The sequence below is a fragment of the Bidens hawaiensis genome, unplaced genomic scaffold, assembly GCF_021521415.1.
Source record: "Bidens hawaiensis isolate Kalapana, Puna unplaced genomic scaffold, B.hawaiensis_p1.1 tig00015542_1, whole genome shotgun sequence".
Classification (NCBI taxonomy): Eukaryota; Viridiplantae; Streptophyta; class Magnoliopsida; order Asterales; family Asteraceae; genus Bidens; species Bidens hawaiensis.
Genome location: NW_027492388.1, coordinates 127,000 through 140,930, shown reverse-complemented (window position 1 = coordinate 140,930; position 13,931 = coordinate 127,000). Strand labels below are relative to the sequence as shown.

The 13,931-nt window shown below is 37.1% G+C and overlaps 1 pseudogene; it reads right to left on the bottom strand.

Annotated features, from left to right (window-relative positions):
* Positions 1–8,286: 8,286 nt before the first annotated feature.
* On the bottom strand, positions 8,287–9,786 carry LOC143549316 (leucine-rich repeat extensin-like protein 2 pseudogene; annotated as a pseudogene).
* Between the last annotated feature and the right edge of the window lie 4,145 nt (positions 9,787–13,931).

Below are 13,931 nucleotides of genomic sequence, written 5' to 3'. Positions count from 1 at the left end.
CAGCCCCGAGCATCGAAAAAATAATTTTCCCACAGCCCTTAGACTCCCCTAGGGCCGTATAAACTGATTCAGTTGGTCATCCAACCGATTAACGCATCAAACTCAACAATTTGCAATTCTAAACCCGATAAACCCTAGTTTTCGAACTAATATCGATTGACCGACCTAAACACCTCCAATGGCTACGAAATTTTAATATGATGTAAATGCCATACCTGGGGATCTTTCTACACCGGAAACTCTAATTTTTATCCACGGGAAGTGGGTCATAAGATGGTCTAATTAGTTAGCCCTTAAAGTCTAAACGTGTTAATTATTTTAAACTAGCTTTTAGACGCGGCGGGGATGTTCAGCCTAGTAATTTCATTTACTGACATAATCTGGATGTGTTGTAGATCATATTGCAGAGTCTTTAAAAATTCAATCTTGTTCTCCAACTCCTTTTTCTTTTCTTCTCTTACTTCTTTGGCTTCTCTACTCTTCTTATTCACCATGTAGTCAAAATCAACATCTAATTCTTTTATTGTTTCAAAATTCATTCCAAACTTCGGTACTTAGTTTGATTTTCATTGCTTTTGTGATACGATTAATGTTCAGATTTTGCATAGGAATTGAAAGGACCCCATTCTGGAATTAAGATGCTCCATATCTCTTCTCAAGGTTTATTTACCTTTCCTAGTCACCCCAAACTGACTTCAACCCCCTAATGAATGGTCAAAAACTTTTGATATTTGAATGGAATTTTATTTGAATGGTTAACAAAGTTAATACAATCTCCGTTATCTCAAACACTCATTCATGTGTTTTACTTAATTGGGGTAAATTAAGTGTGTCGGTTATTGCACAAACATTCACGTTGTGGTAATTGGAGAATTATCGAATCACACGAGTCTGACCCGAACGTTGGTGAAAATATGAAATAATACCTCAAGCATATATTTATAATATTATCAGTGTGAAATTTCATTCTAATTGATTATGTGTTTAGTTTATAGCTCGTTTCATGAACCGATATTCTGACTTACATATCGCCAATATTGTTGATATTATCGGTCCATATTGTTGACATTATCGATACGGATATTCTGAACCGATATTCTGACTTACATATCGCCAAAGGACCGATAACCGATATATCACTGATATATCGGTGATATATTAGCGATATCGACTGCATACACTAGAACAAATGAGGAATTAATCACTTCGCATCAATCTTGATTTTAAGACCTTATTTTTTTTAATATAAAAACATCGAAACCGATTTCATTAAACACATCAACCCCCACTTAAGCTCATAAGATGGTCTAATTAGTTAGCCCTTAAAGTCTAAACGTGTTAATTATTTTAAACTAGCTTTTAGACGCGGCGGGGATGTTCAGCCTAGTAATTTCATTTACTGACATAATCTGGATGTGTTGTGGATCATATTGCAGAGTCTTTAAAAATTCAATCTTGTTCTCCAACTCCTTTTTCTTTTCTTCTCTTACTTCTTTGGCTTCTCTACTCTTCTTATTCACCATGTAGTCAAAATCAACATCTAATTCTTTTATTGTTTCAAAATTCATTCCAAACTTCGGTACTTAGTTTGATTTTCATTGCTTTTGTGATACGATTAATGTTCAGATTTTGCATAGGAATTGAAAGGACCCCATTCTGGATTTAAGATGCTCCATATCTCTTCTCAAGGTTTATTTACCTTTCCTAGTCACCCCAAACTGACTTCAACCCCCTAATGAATGGTCAAAAACTTTTGATATTTGAATGGAATTTTCTTTGAAATTCTTTTATAAATACAAATTTAAGGTTGAACGTTGGCCTTACATGCCACGCAATACGGACTTACATGCCTTCCATTCAAGGTGTTGACGAGTGACCCATAGGGAAACTCTTAATCGAACTAAAAGATATATATACACTTGCGGGAGTAAGTAATTTCATGGAATTGGATAACTACTGTTGCTTGGGTGATTGCAGGTTTTAAGATATAAAGGAGGACGTTACAAGATTATGGGCGAAAATGGTGAAGGAATCAGAGCTAAAACGAGAGAGTTATAAGGAAAACAAAAAACCGGAAATCAGCTCGACCGTGGCCCACGGTTCACACCGTGGACCACGGTCCACCTGAGGAAATGTGGCAGAACCCACCATACCGTGGGTTTTATGATGAATGTGGCCTGGACCGTGGCCCACGGTCTGGACCGTGGACCACGGTCCGATCGTAACTGCCGGGTTTTATTGGCTTTAATTGGCCGTTTTGGCTATCTTTTTCATCATCTTTTCATTTGGAAACACTGAAGGAGGATTGGGGGTGTGAAAATCATTATCTTTGGTGTTGGTAATCATTGTTTTATGCTTTTGATTCGTATGTTGCATACAATTGATGTTATGATGATTTCTCAAACCATGATTGGCTAAAATCTTAGGTATTTCTCTTGGTTGTAAGGTTATCACAAAACACTTTATGTTTATCGTTCTTGCACTTGGATTGATTATATAATTTTTTATGTTAGTATAATCATTATGTTTGTTTGATGTTTGTAATTTGTCCATATCGTTTTAACCTAGTTTCATTCTATACGTTCTTGGTGTCGTTGACAATTGAGATTTAGTAGAAGAAATTAGGGTTAAGTACATATTGATTGATTAATAAGTAACAACCTTGCGTTCTAGGAATCCGAGTACTTAGTTCTTGATTAATCATAAACAATTATATCTACACAAAACCAAAATAGTATGGTTATCCATTGAATGTTAACAAAAGTGTTGAGTGATAACCCAAACCCCAAGAGAAATGCTTGTTTAATCAACTGTTTACAACTTTCATTTAGTTTATTTAGTTTATAAAAGCAAATCAAAACCAACTTGAGAATTACTTTTTCGTCATTTACATTTATATTAGTTAATTGTTGAGATACTTTAGTAACACATATTCCTCAAACTCTTCGTGTTCGGCACCCACTTACCGATATCTAGTTATTTGTATTTGGTTTATTTTTGCGCGAGTCTTCAACCTCACGTCAAATTTTGGCGCCGTTGCCGGGGAGTAGTGCGCAACGTGTGTTAGTTTTGTAGTTTTTGTTTAATTGTTATTGTCAGTTTTACGCGGGTTGTGTTAGTGTGCAGGTACTTTCATGTATATGCATACGAGAAGCTCTCGGTTTTCATCACCGTTAGCTTTTGATCCTGAAATCGAGCGAACTTTTCATCAGAATCGGATTCTTTAAAAAGAGAATAAGGTTATTGGGTCACCAAGCACACAAATTCGAACAACTGACACCACAATCATGGCTTCGGAACAAACTTTACCGCCAATTCCGCCACCCATCAATTCTGAAAACCCATCATCCACTGAACCCATTACTACTACAATCTCTACAAGTGTACCTACTTCAACCGTGTTCAGTTTTCAGCCACCAGTTAACCTTTCACCCTTGACAAATATCATGTCTATTCAAGGACAATCATCAAATTCACCACAACAATCATCTTTCCAATCTCAACAAAATCCACTTTATCAACAACCATACACATTTCCCCAAGACCCACCCATAACTCATATTTCACTGGGTCCAAGATCGGGGCCGCAATTGTTTGGTGGGCCACGGTATGGTGATGGGAATGAAGGGTATGAAGAGTTCGAAGAAGGATATTCAAGTGGGGTTGATGGGAGTCAATTGAGGATTCAAGGGCAGTTTGGGTATGTACCTGAACAACAACCGCATCAACAACAAGTGCAAAAATGTGGTGGACCGAATGTCAATCAAATACAACAACCACAACCATTGCAACGAGTTCCACAACAACCGTAATATCAACAACCTCAACAACCAAATCCCCAAATACAATTTCAACAATATGCATAACAAAGGCCCGTTTACCGACAATGGGCCAACCGAGGGTACCATTGGGGGTACCAAGACGACATGCAAGAGAAATGGTTAGGGGAATTGAAGCTCATTTCAGACCGGTCATCACCAATAACCCATCTCCGGTGGTTATTCCTCAAAATCAGAATGGAAGAACGTTCGAAGTTAGAACCAATGCGCTCCAAAGTTTACCAAAGTATAAAGGTTTAGCAACGGAAGAACCTTATTTTCATTTGGAGGCATATGATTCTATTTGTAACACGAGGTTTCTCACCGGATGAGGTTAAGTTGGTTTTGTTCCAATTTTCATTAGAAGATAAGGCAAAGAGATAGTTCTACACTTTGCCTTCCGCATCAATTTACACTTGGGCCGAGATGCAACAAAGATTTTTGGAAGAGTTTTACACGGCCCAAAAGACTAATGATGCGAGACGAAGTTTGAGAAGCTTCCAACAACAATCGGGTGAGATGTTTCGTGAAGCATTTGAGAGATTTAATATGATGATCAAAAATTTTCCTCACCATGGTATAGCTCTTTGGGAGTTGTTGAATGCGTTTCATGAGGGGTTGAATGCGGAAGACGAACGGGACTTAATGTCAATCACAAATGGTACATTTAGCACCAATTATGAACAAGATGATTGGGCATTCTTGGAGCAAATGTCGGTCACATCAAAGAGAAAGGCTCAAACTGAAAGAAGAGCAAGACCGGCAATTCGAAGACCCAAGTTCATGCCGTAGAAGATGTGGGGGTACAAACTACTAATCAAAGAATTGATGTTTGTACAAATTGCAACGAGTTGGGTCATGGGGATGATGTGTGTACGGTAGGGCAAGCACTAGTTGAAGAGGTAAATGCAATTCAAGGTCAAGGAGGTGGTAGTCGGAATTTTAACATGAACTCAAACACCTACCACCCCGGGTTGAGAAATCATCCAAATTTTCGATATGGAAATCAATCAACAATAGTTTTATATATACAGCCATTAAATAAACCAAATTTGATTAAGAACCCTAGATCTTCAATCATTCAATCTGCTTAATGTTTATTCAATTAATGTTAGGGCTAATGATCAGCACATCACAACGAACATGTGCATATAATTTGTTACCTGATTAGTTGACTAACCACTGGTCAATTACGGTTAACAGTGTCGGCTAAAAGAGGACGACGAATAGATATCACGAGGTGTCAATACTTCAATTAACCATAGGGCTTTGAATTGCGCTGGTCTTAAAGAGGTACATAATTATTATTAGTCTTAGGTTATATAATTGATTGTAGGTTACGGCGATTAGATAATATCTCAATACATGTTTGGTTTGATCTTGTTTCTTAATTGAGTGCATTGTTTAGGCCGATAATGATACAGGAAATCACAGACTTGATTCAATTACTAATTTAGATATTTAATTATGGCTCAAGAAATCTAAACGGGTACGGGTTTCAGCATATGGGTCATGGGTTACAGGTTTAGTTAAATGGGTTATGAAGATAATATGTGAAAATTGCACTTTAGTCCCTGAAGAATTGAGATGGAAACAAGTAAGGACTAAAGTTTAGTTTTGGGTTAAAATTGTATATTTTCCAAAGTTAAATAGATATTAAATAAATATAATAAATAATATAAATTGTATAGAAATTCCTCGATATACGTGATACTTTTCATTATTAAAATTTCCCGAATATAAAATGGGTCGGATAATAGATATAAGTCGTACGTGGAAAACCCGAGTTGTTACAAGAAAGAGGCTCCAAAATCGTCCTTGGTGGCTAGAATATGAAGCATAATTGTTCTAGGGATTTACTGGGCTTAAATATGGAAGAAAAAACAAAAATTTGCGTTTTTCCGCTCAGGCGACCGTAAGCTACGGTCTCCCCACCGTAAGCTATGGTGGTGAACGTAGCCTACTGTCAGTGGTCACTGTTTTACGCTGACTGCCCCACCATACTGCTTAGACCATAACTTCTTCGTTATCGCTCCGTTTTACGTCCCGTTTTTAGCCACGTATTCATCTTCAAATTCTCTATCACTGCACATAATAAAATATTCATTTCCACTCCATATCAAATACTCCAATTTAGCTCCTTTAAGCTCCACTCACCTGTAACGTAAAACCACTCAAAGTAATCATGTCCAATACATATAAACACACAAAACACATTATATAGCTCACTTAACACTCATTATTTCACCCACACATCAATGATCATCTAATCTTATATGTTATATCATATGCTCATGCACTATAGATTTCTGGTTTTCAAGTAAAGTAGTTAGATCCTCAATTTCCTTACGGGGTTTTGCATTTTGCTCTAAGAATTTAGGTTGTTCCTGCATTTCTCCATCTCTTCATGGCTCCTCCAATCGAAGAGAAGTAATTTTTTTAGGGTCATATATGCAGCATTCTGTATCCAATATCAAATAATATATGAGTGTAAAGCCTAAAGATGATAAGTCAAGGGGTGTTTGGGTGAGCTTTTAAAAACTCCTTATTTACTTTTTAAAAAGTAAAAGGTGTTGGGTAAAACTTCATTTTAAAACTTGAAAAGCTTGAAAATGATGTTTTTCATAAAAGTAAATAAGCAAATAAACTGATTTGAGAAGCTCAGGTAAAAACATCAAAATTTCATATCTTTCCTTTTTATTATCATTTTGCTTGAAGAGCTAGCTTTGTCAATAGCTGAAACTTCAAGAGTAAAAGATGTAATCTCCTTTTGATAACCATATTTTTCTGGAGCATTTGGAACTTTCGTTCTATGGACTTTCGCAAAAATAGAAAAAAGGTCAAACGAAAAAGGTGTTTCACGCCATTCTGATGTCGCTAAAGGTTAAGTTTCGTTGAAATTAGCGTACAACTATATAAAAGTTTGTGATGGTCTGGACTGGATTGTGTGGTTTCCGGAAGTTTGTTAGTGCCAGTGGCGGCTTGGGTTTTAAGCAGATGTGTCTTGTTGGTGGTGGCGCCTAGCTGAGCTTGTTGTTTGTGATGATTACGGATAGGATTGTGAACCGATTATAGCTTTGATTGTTAACCAATTGTGTGGCGAAAAGGAATAGTGGTGCTCCGACAGCGACGGTAGCTCTGATACCAAATCAGAACACCTTTATGTGTATTAATTGTAAGATCCTATAGAATTTCGATTTTGGTCAGGTATGTAAACTGTAATAAGTAAGGTAGTGATTACATTGAAACAGAAGGCAGGTGGACAATAAGCTGCGCCACTACCCTTTTGAATTACAAAGCCCAATCTTTTAAAAACTACATTCGCTGATCTTGGAGTCATAGGATTACTATGAATGACCATTGAACTCGGGTAAGTAACTCCACACCTTCAGGCACAAGGAAACCAAAAGTGTCAAAAGCAAAATGATACATGTTGGTTGTTAAAACACACCTACTTAGTCACCTTGCCTGAAACAGCTTTTAGAGGAGCTTGATCAATTGTGAAACCACTACTCCCTAAGCCCGTCAGAGGAACTAAACATGCAAGATTGTATTAATTGTCTTGATTATGGTTTACAAGATGATCATAGGCTACATACGAACCATATTTATATAACATGTCCTCTAAGTAAAGCAATATCAATTACAAAAGTGATCGAATAGGCTCCAACAATTTTTTATCATCATCATTCACTTTAAACACTGTTGTTTCCATCATCGATAACGGTCTATAGAAAAATCGATTTCTCAAAAGAGAGAAAGACCAGATGACAATAGAAAGTCCATCCTGTAAATGCCTAAATGGAATCATGAGTTGATGTGAAGGAGTGAGGTATCTATTTAAAGAAGTGAAGTCACCAAACCCTAATGGGTTTCCTTGAGCCAGCCCACCACTATATTTTAACTTAACCATGTTTTGTTTTTTTTGAACGGCTAATATATATTTTTTTCATCATTTTACTTCATGTCTCAAGTAAGGTTAGAATCTATAATATTTTAGTTGAAGATCATGCCAGTCATTAAACTAAGTGGCCCGTGTGTTTGCTGTTGACTAGGTATAATTCATTAAACTAAGTGGCCCGTGTGTTAGCTGTTGACTAGGTATAATTAATCGTATTTATTTAATATAAAATATATATACGAAAATAAAAATTACAAATATTTTTTATCAATTACCAAATAATTCTTACAACATGCTATGTATTACATAACTCCTGGAAAATCTAACAAATGAAATAAGCTAGGAAAATAGGAATTTATTTAACTTTTTTGTGGGTAAAACTTTATAAAGAATTGAATCTCCATCACTCCATCTTGTTCTTGTGTTGCTACTTGCTAGAGGTGCATCAACGGATCAAACATAGTTAGTACCTTAATTAACCAGAGTTAGTTTACAAACGGAATTCTTAAATTTATACTAACGTTTCAATTCGGTAACATGTACAAAAAATTCTAACAATCTAAACATTCAGTATCCCGGAACCATAGGCGGCGGTGGCGACGGGTAACGCGAACCAATATCTGGTGGAAGAACCACATCATCAAACGGAGCCGGAGACGGAACCGGCGGTGGTGTAGGTGCCGGAGGTGGTGGGCTTGGTACCGGTGGTGGTGGAGAGAACGCTGGTGGTGGCGGTGGTGGCTGAACCGGTGGCGGTGGTGGTGGAACCGGTGGAGGAGGTGGTTGAACCGGTGGCGGTTTAGGTGGTTCTGGTACTGGTGAGGGTGTCGGTGGCTGTTTTGGCGCTGGGGGAGGCTTCTTTTTTGGCGGTTTTTGCCTTTTAGGCTCCTCATCGCTCTCAGCCGGCGGTTTACACCCGATAGCTTCACAATCAATCTCCCGGTTCACCACCGGTTCACACTTCTCCTCGGTTCTTTGATCATCTTTTTTGGGTAGACAATTCTCCTTGTAGTCCAAAACAAGGTCCGGTCTAACCGGTTTTTCACATTTTGGCTCCAACCCATTAAAATAATTGTCTGAAAATGTAAAGTTTGTTAACTTAGGTAACGTGCAAATATTTTCAGCTACCGAACCAATCAACTCATTTTTACGGATATCAATTACTTCAAGACACTTCAAGTTTTGGAAACCTTCAGGAATAGCCCCCACAAATTTATTTCCACCCAAATCCAATATTGTTATGTTCTCTAGTAACCCGAGTTCATCCGGTACACAACCGGACAACTCGTTATTGGCGAAAATAACCTCGTCTAAGCATTTCATCTGCCCGATGCCTTTTGGAATGCATCCTTTGAAATCGTTGTTCGCGAACGTGATAACCGAAGCGTTTGAGTTTCCAATGTTTTCAGGTATTACCGAGGAAAATCTATTATTATTTAAGAAAATAGCATCAAGGTTCATGTCAAATAGTTGAGGGGGTAACTCTCCTTCAAAGTTGTTATACCTTATGTCTAGATACCTTAATCTACGCATTGCCAGAACAACGTGAGGAAAAGGGCCCACGAATCGGTTGTTACTTACGTCTAATTCGTGTAAGATCGTAAGCTTTGAGAAGCTTTCGGGGAGGATCCCGCAAAATCTATTAGAATTTATATGAAATATGCTAAGATCGGTTAATAGCCCGATGTGTGGCACGAGCTGGCCTGCAATATCGCCATGGTTTAGATCGATCCCAGCGACAGACATTGTGTTAGGATCATCGGGCGCTTTTGCACAAAACACGCCATTGTACGAGCACACATCTACGCCTTCCCAGTTTTTGGTCATGTCTTCCGGGTCTGAAAATATGAACCTTTTCCATTCTTGGAGAGCAAAATATGCCTTTTTAAGCCTGAAATTAGGAAAATGCAAACGAGCATCAATGTTGATTTCAAAACTACCGGTTAATAGAGGGTCGGTTTCTTTTGTTTGGGCTAGGTGGCGTCGCGTGTTTAACGAAAGAGATAGCGAACGGGAGGAGATAATGGAGAAAAGAGAAAGGAAAAGAAGGCAGCATAAGGCTTTCATGGTGGAAGGTTTTGGGCATAGTTTGGTTTGGTTTGGTTTGGTGGTTAAAGGAAGTCCATTATACAAGGAAGAAATTGATTATGGTTATGGAATCTATATCATCATATTTACCAAGAAATCCTCTCCATGCACCATGGAAACAACAATATATATATATGTTTATATCTTGAGACTTTCCTTCATTGTCGCTAAAGAGGACACTAAAAAACAAGAGGTGGTCGTTATTCTTCCTTTAAACTTATAAAATCTTGATTTATTTCAATATTTGCTACTTTTGTTGTGTATCATTATAACTTTTTATATTAGCTTAGTATATTGAAGATCTGAACCAACTATTAATATTTGAAAGGTGTGGTGAGAAGCATGAGCTTTTGAATGAATACGAAATCTAGCGGAGTGTTACGTTTAGCCGAGTTGATGTTTCATTGGTTTTTTAGAAGTTCTTGAAAAATGAGTTTGTATTAAAGCCTAAAGGTGTATAAAAGTTATGTAAATAGTATAAATAAATCATGTTGATGAGTCGGAGTTGACTATATGTGATATTATTTACGTTCTAAAGCTGACAACAGGTTACTTGTTTCGTTCACAATATACATGCTTCGATTTAGGTGCAATATTTGTTTTGTGTTTTTAACATGATTTATTTAAAAGTTTAGGTTAAATGGGTATTTATGATAACTAGAGGGACAATTGTTATGCTAAATTGCAGTTAAGGTTAACAAAGAATACAAGCTAGAGTTTGAAGGTCAAAATGGAACATCGGTTGGATATAAATAGGGTTGTTCACGACCGAACGCAGGCTTGCTCATATTTGGTGTGGTTTGAAAACGAGCGGATTGAATTTAAAGAAAAGAACCATATTTTTATGCTTGAATTTGGTTTGGTTTGAAACTGAGCAGCTTGGTTCGGCTTGGTTTTGATTGATTTCGTACCATTTTTTCAATTTTAAATTTCTAATATTCCACAATATCATTAATTCCAGACTTTCGACTATAAAATTTCTAAACTTTTAATTTTAAATGTCTAAAACTCAACGTAACAAGAAGACATATATAAAACGAGTGGCTAGGGTTTAAATTTGAGCTTTGAAGTCAACAGAAAAAAGAGAAAAATTTTTAAAACTTTAAAAAAATAGTATATATATATATATACACACACAATACATAAAATTTATATATATAACTAATAAATAAACAATAATTCAAGCAAGACAAACCAAATCAAACCGAGCGAGGCTTTGCTCGTGCTTGGCTTGTTTTTAAACCGAACCGAGCCGAACGACTCATTTTCAAACTAAATTGAAATCGAACGAGCATTTTTTGAGGGTAGAGGTGGGCAAATAAACCGAACCGACCCGAAAACTGACCCGAAACCGATTATGTAGAAACCGGTTTGGAACCGATTGAAACCGTGTGTTAGAACCGGTTTGTAATTTTCTCCACCAAAACCAGTTTCAAACCGGTTAACCAAACCGAAACCGGTCAAAACCCGAACCGAAACCGATCGTGCTATGGTAAAAAACCGGTTTCAACCCGAACCGAAACCGATCATAAACCAGTATTGACTTTTGTTGACCAAACCGAACTGGTTTTAACCCAAACTGGTTTTGAGTTTTAAACCGATTTGTGCACCTTCATTTGAGGGGCGACGAATAGTTTGGACAACCATAGATATAAACAATGGGTTGTAGACATTTCCCGCGACTCAATAGCTCTCTCATTTTTGTACACTTTGATTATCTCTCAAGTTATTGTGTGTCCGTTTTTGTAAGGTTTAACTGGAGTTACTTGGTTTGTTATTGGTACCTTGTATGGATTCATTTTTCAGGTGATCAAGTCTTATTAGATATTATATATATTGATATTGATTATGATAAAGAATACTTTTATGTAGTTTTGATTTCGTGATGACCAGATAATCTTTTAAATCATGTTATTAATTTTATGTATGAAATCTCCAATCTAATAAGACATAAAGTGTTTCTTTATTAACGAGATGTGATATCAAATGAATTCCGTTGTATAAGGGTTGAATTGTCATTGTGAACTATTCCGACGTTTCCTGAATGGGACATGACAGTTAAACGGTTACAACCAGCTGTAATTGCTACATTTACAACTGTCAAAGTCAAATTTGATTATGATTATCGATTTGATATTTATGATCAAAGTTGATTTTAAGTAATGAATTTGGTACCAAATGCCAACATTACTTTTGATCAGCAACTTTGATTCTCAATAGCAAAGATAATATAAATGATCAGAGTTAATACTGATGATTATACATCAAGTTACTATCATCAAATCCATTTAACATTTCATTAACCATGCACTTTTGATGCATTTTCAAATTCAGTAAAACAACTATGATACGTACCTAGTCCCTTAGAATTTTTTCCCGCCTAAACCCATATTACCAAACAAGCGGGAACAGTTGGGGCAGTTTTGTTCTAGAAATGTCAATTAGGTTTAGTATTAATAGGGTTATCTTTGTTTTATTAGTTGTCGATGTTTATGCTTATTAAAATTAGGGTTTGTTAACCTTGTAAACTGGAGATCACCCATCTCGAATCCAGTCACTATCCATTTCAATTTCAGTCAGTAATCTAGTTATTAATTTCGGTTCCTAGCATTTGGTTCTATTGCCGGGAAATCGAATGACGCATGCAACCCGGAATCTTGCAGTTATTGCAGCACAATTAGAGCCATTCTTTCATCTTTGAAGAACAATGTTGAAGAAATCAAAGTTCAAGTGAGCGGAGATGGTTGTAACAGTGAAGAATCAGCTGATGATTTGAAGACAACGGTGGCAGAGGAACCGCAGGGGTCTGACCATGACCCTTTTCACGTACCATTTCTAGATACGGTCAATGAAGAAACCCTTGATGACAACCCTAGCGTTGACGAAGATAGATTTGAGCATGATTTAGATGTTCAATTGAAGAACGAAAATCAATCTGAGCATCTTTTGGATGTTCAATCAAAGATTGATCAGTCTAAGCATGTCTTGGGTGGTCAATTGAAGATCAGAGATGGTATTATTGAAGATGGTGTTCAATTGGATATGGAAGATGATGTTCAGTTAAATATCGGAGATGATGTTCAAAAGCATTGTGAACTGAAAAATGGGGTAGTTCCTAAAATTCTGCCGTATCCACGTTTTGAAAAACTATCATTTAGGTTTTTTGATCCTTATCACATCTTTCTTAATAAGTCCCAGATTCACCCAGGTTGGCAGGTTCTCATGTGGCCATGCTGAAACCTGCCCAAGTTCAAGTTCCAGCAACACATTTAGTTTTCCTATCCATTACTAACGATTGGCAAATACATTCAGTTCGAGATTGTTGCCGGGCCCAAGAAATCGGTGAAGCTACAACATAATGGCTTATCGCTTGGTATAGCAGTAAACAATTATTGGATTTTCTACTTAAGGACAAATCGTTTTACCGGGCGGGAAGTATTGATACGTGCCTGGTCCCTTAGAATCTTTTTCCCGCTTAAACCCATATTACCAAACAAGCGGGAACAGCTTTAAGCAGAATTAGTGGGGCAGTTTTGTTCTAGAACCGTCAATTAGGTTTGGTATTAATAGGGTTATCTTTGTTTTATTAGTTGTCGATGTTTATGCTTATTAAAATTAGGGTTGTTAACCTTGTAAACTGAAGATCACCCATCTCGAATCGGGTCACTATCCATTTCAATTTCAGTAATCTAGTTATTAATTTCGGTTCCTATCAAACTATTTCGCTATTTCGACAAAAGCTTTACCCCATGGACCACCAGGAGCCGCTGTCTATTGAAACCCCATTAGGCTGTTCACTATTTAAAGCCCCTCCACATCATCGCCACAAGGCTTCGCCACTCGATGGTGTGAGCGCCCAATATATATGCATATATATGGATACGAGAGAGAGAGAGAGAGAGAAGCTTCCAAGAGCGTCGGTTGTTCCAAAGGCGCCCACTCCCTTCGCCGCCTCCTTCTTCGCGCCCCTAGGTGATGTTCCACGCCCTTCGCACCATATCAAAGCCCCAAGGGCTCCCATAGCGTGAAGTCTTATAATTTAAGAATTTAGAATCTATGTCCACGTGTGCTTTTAATAACTTTTGTACTTAAATTATATTCAAAATTCATCTTTCGTTATAACT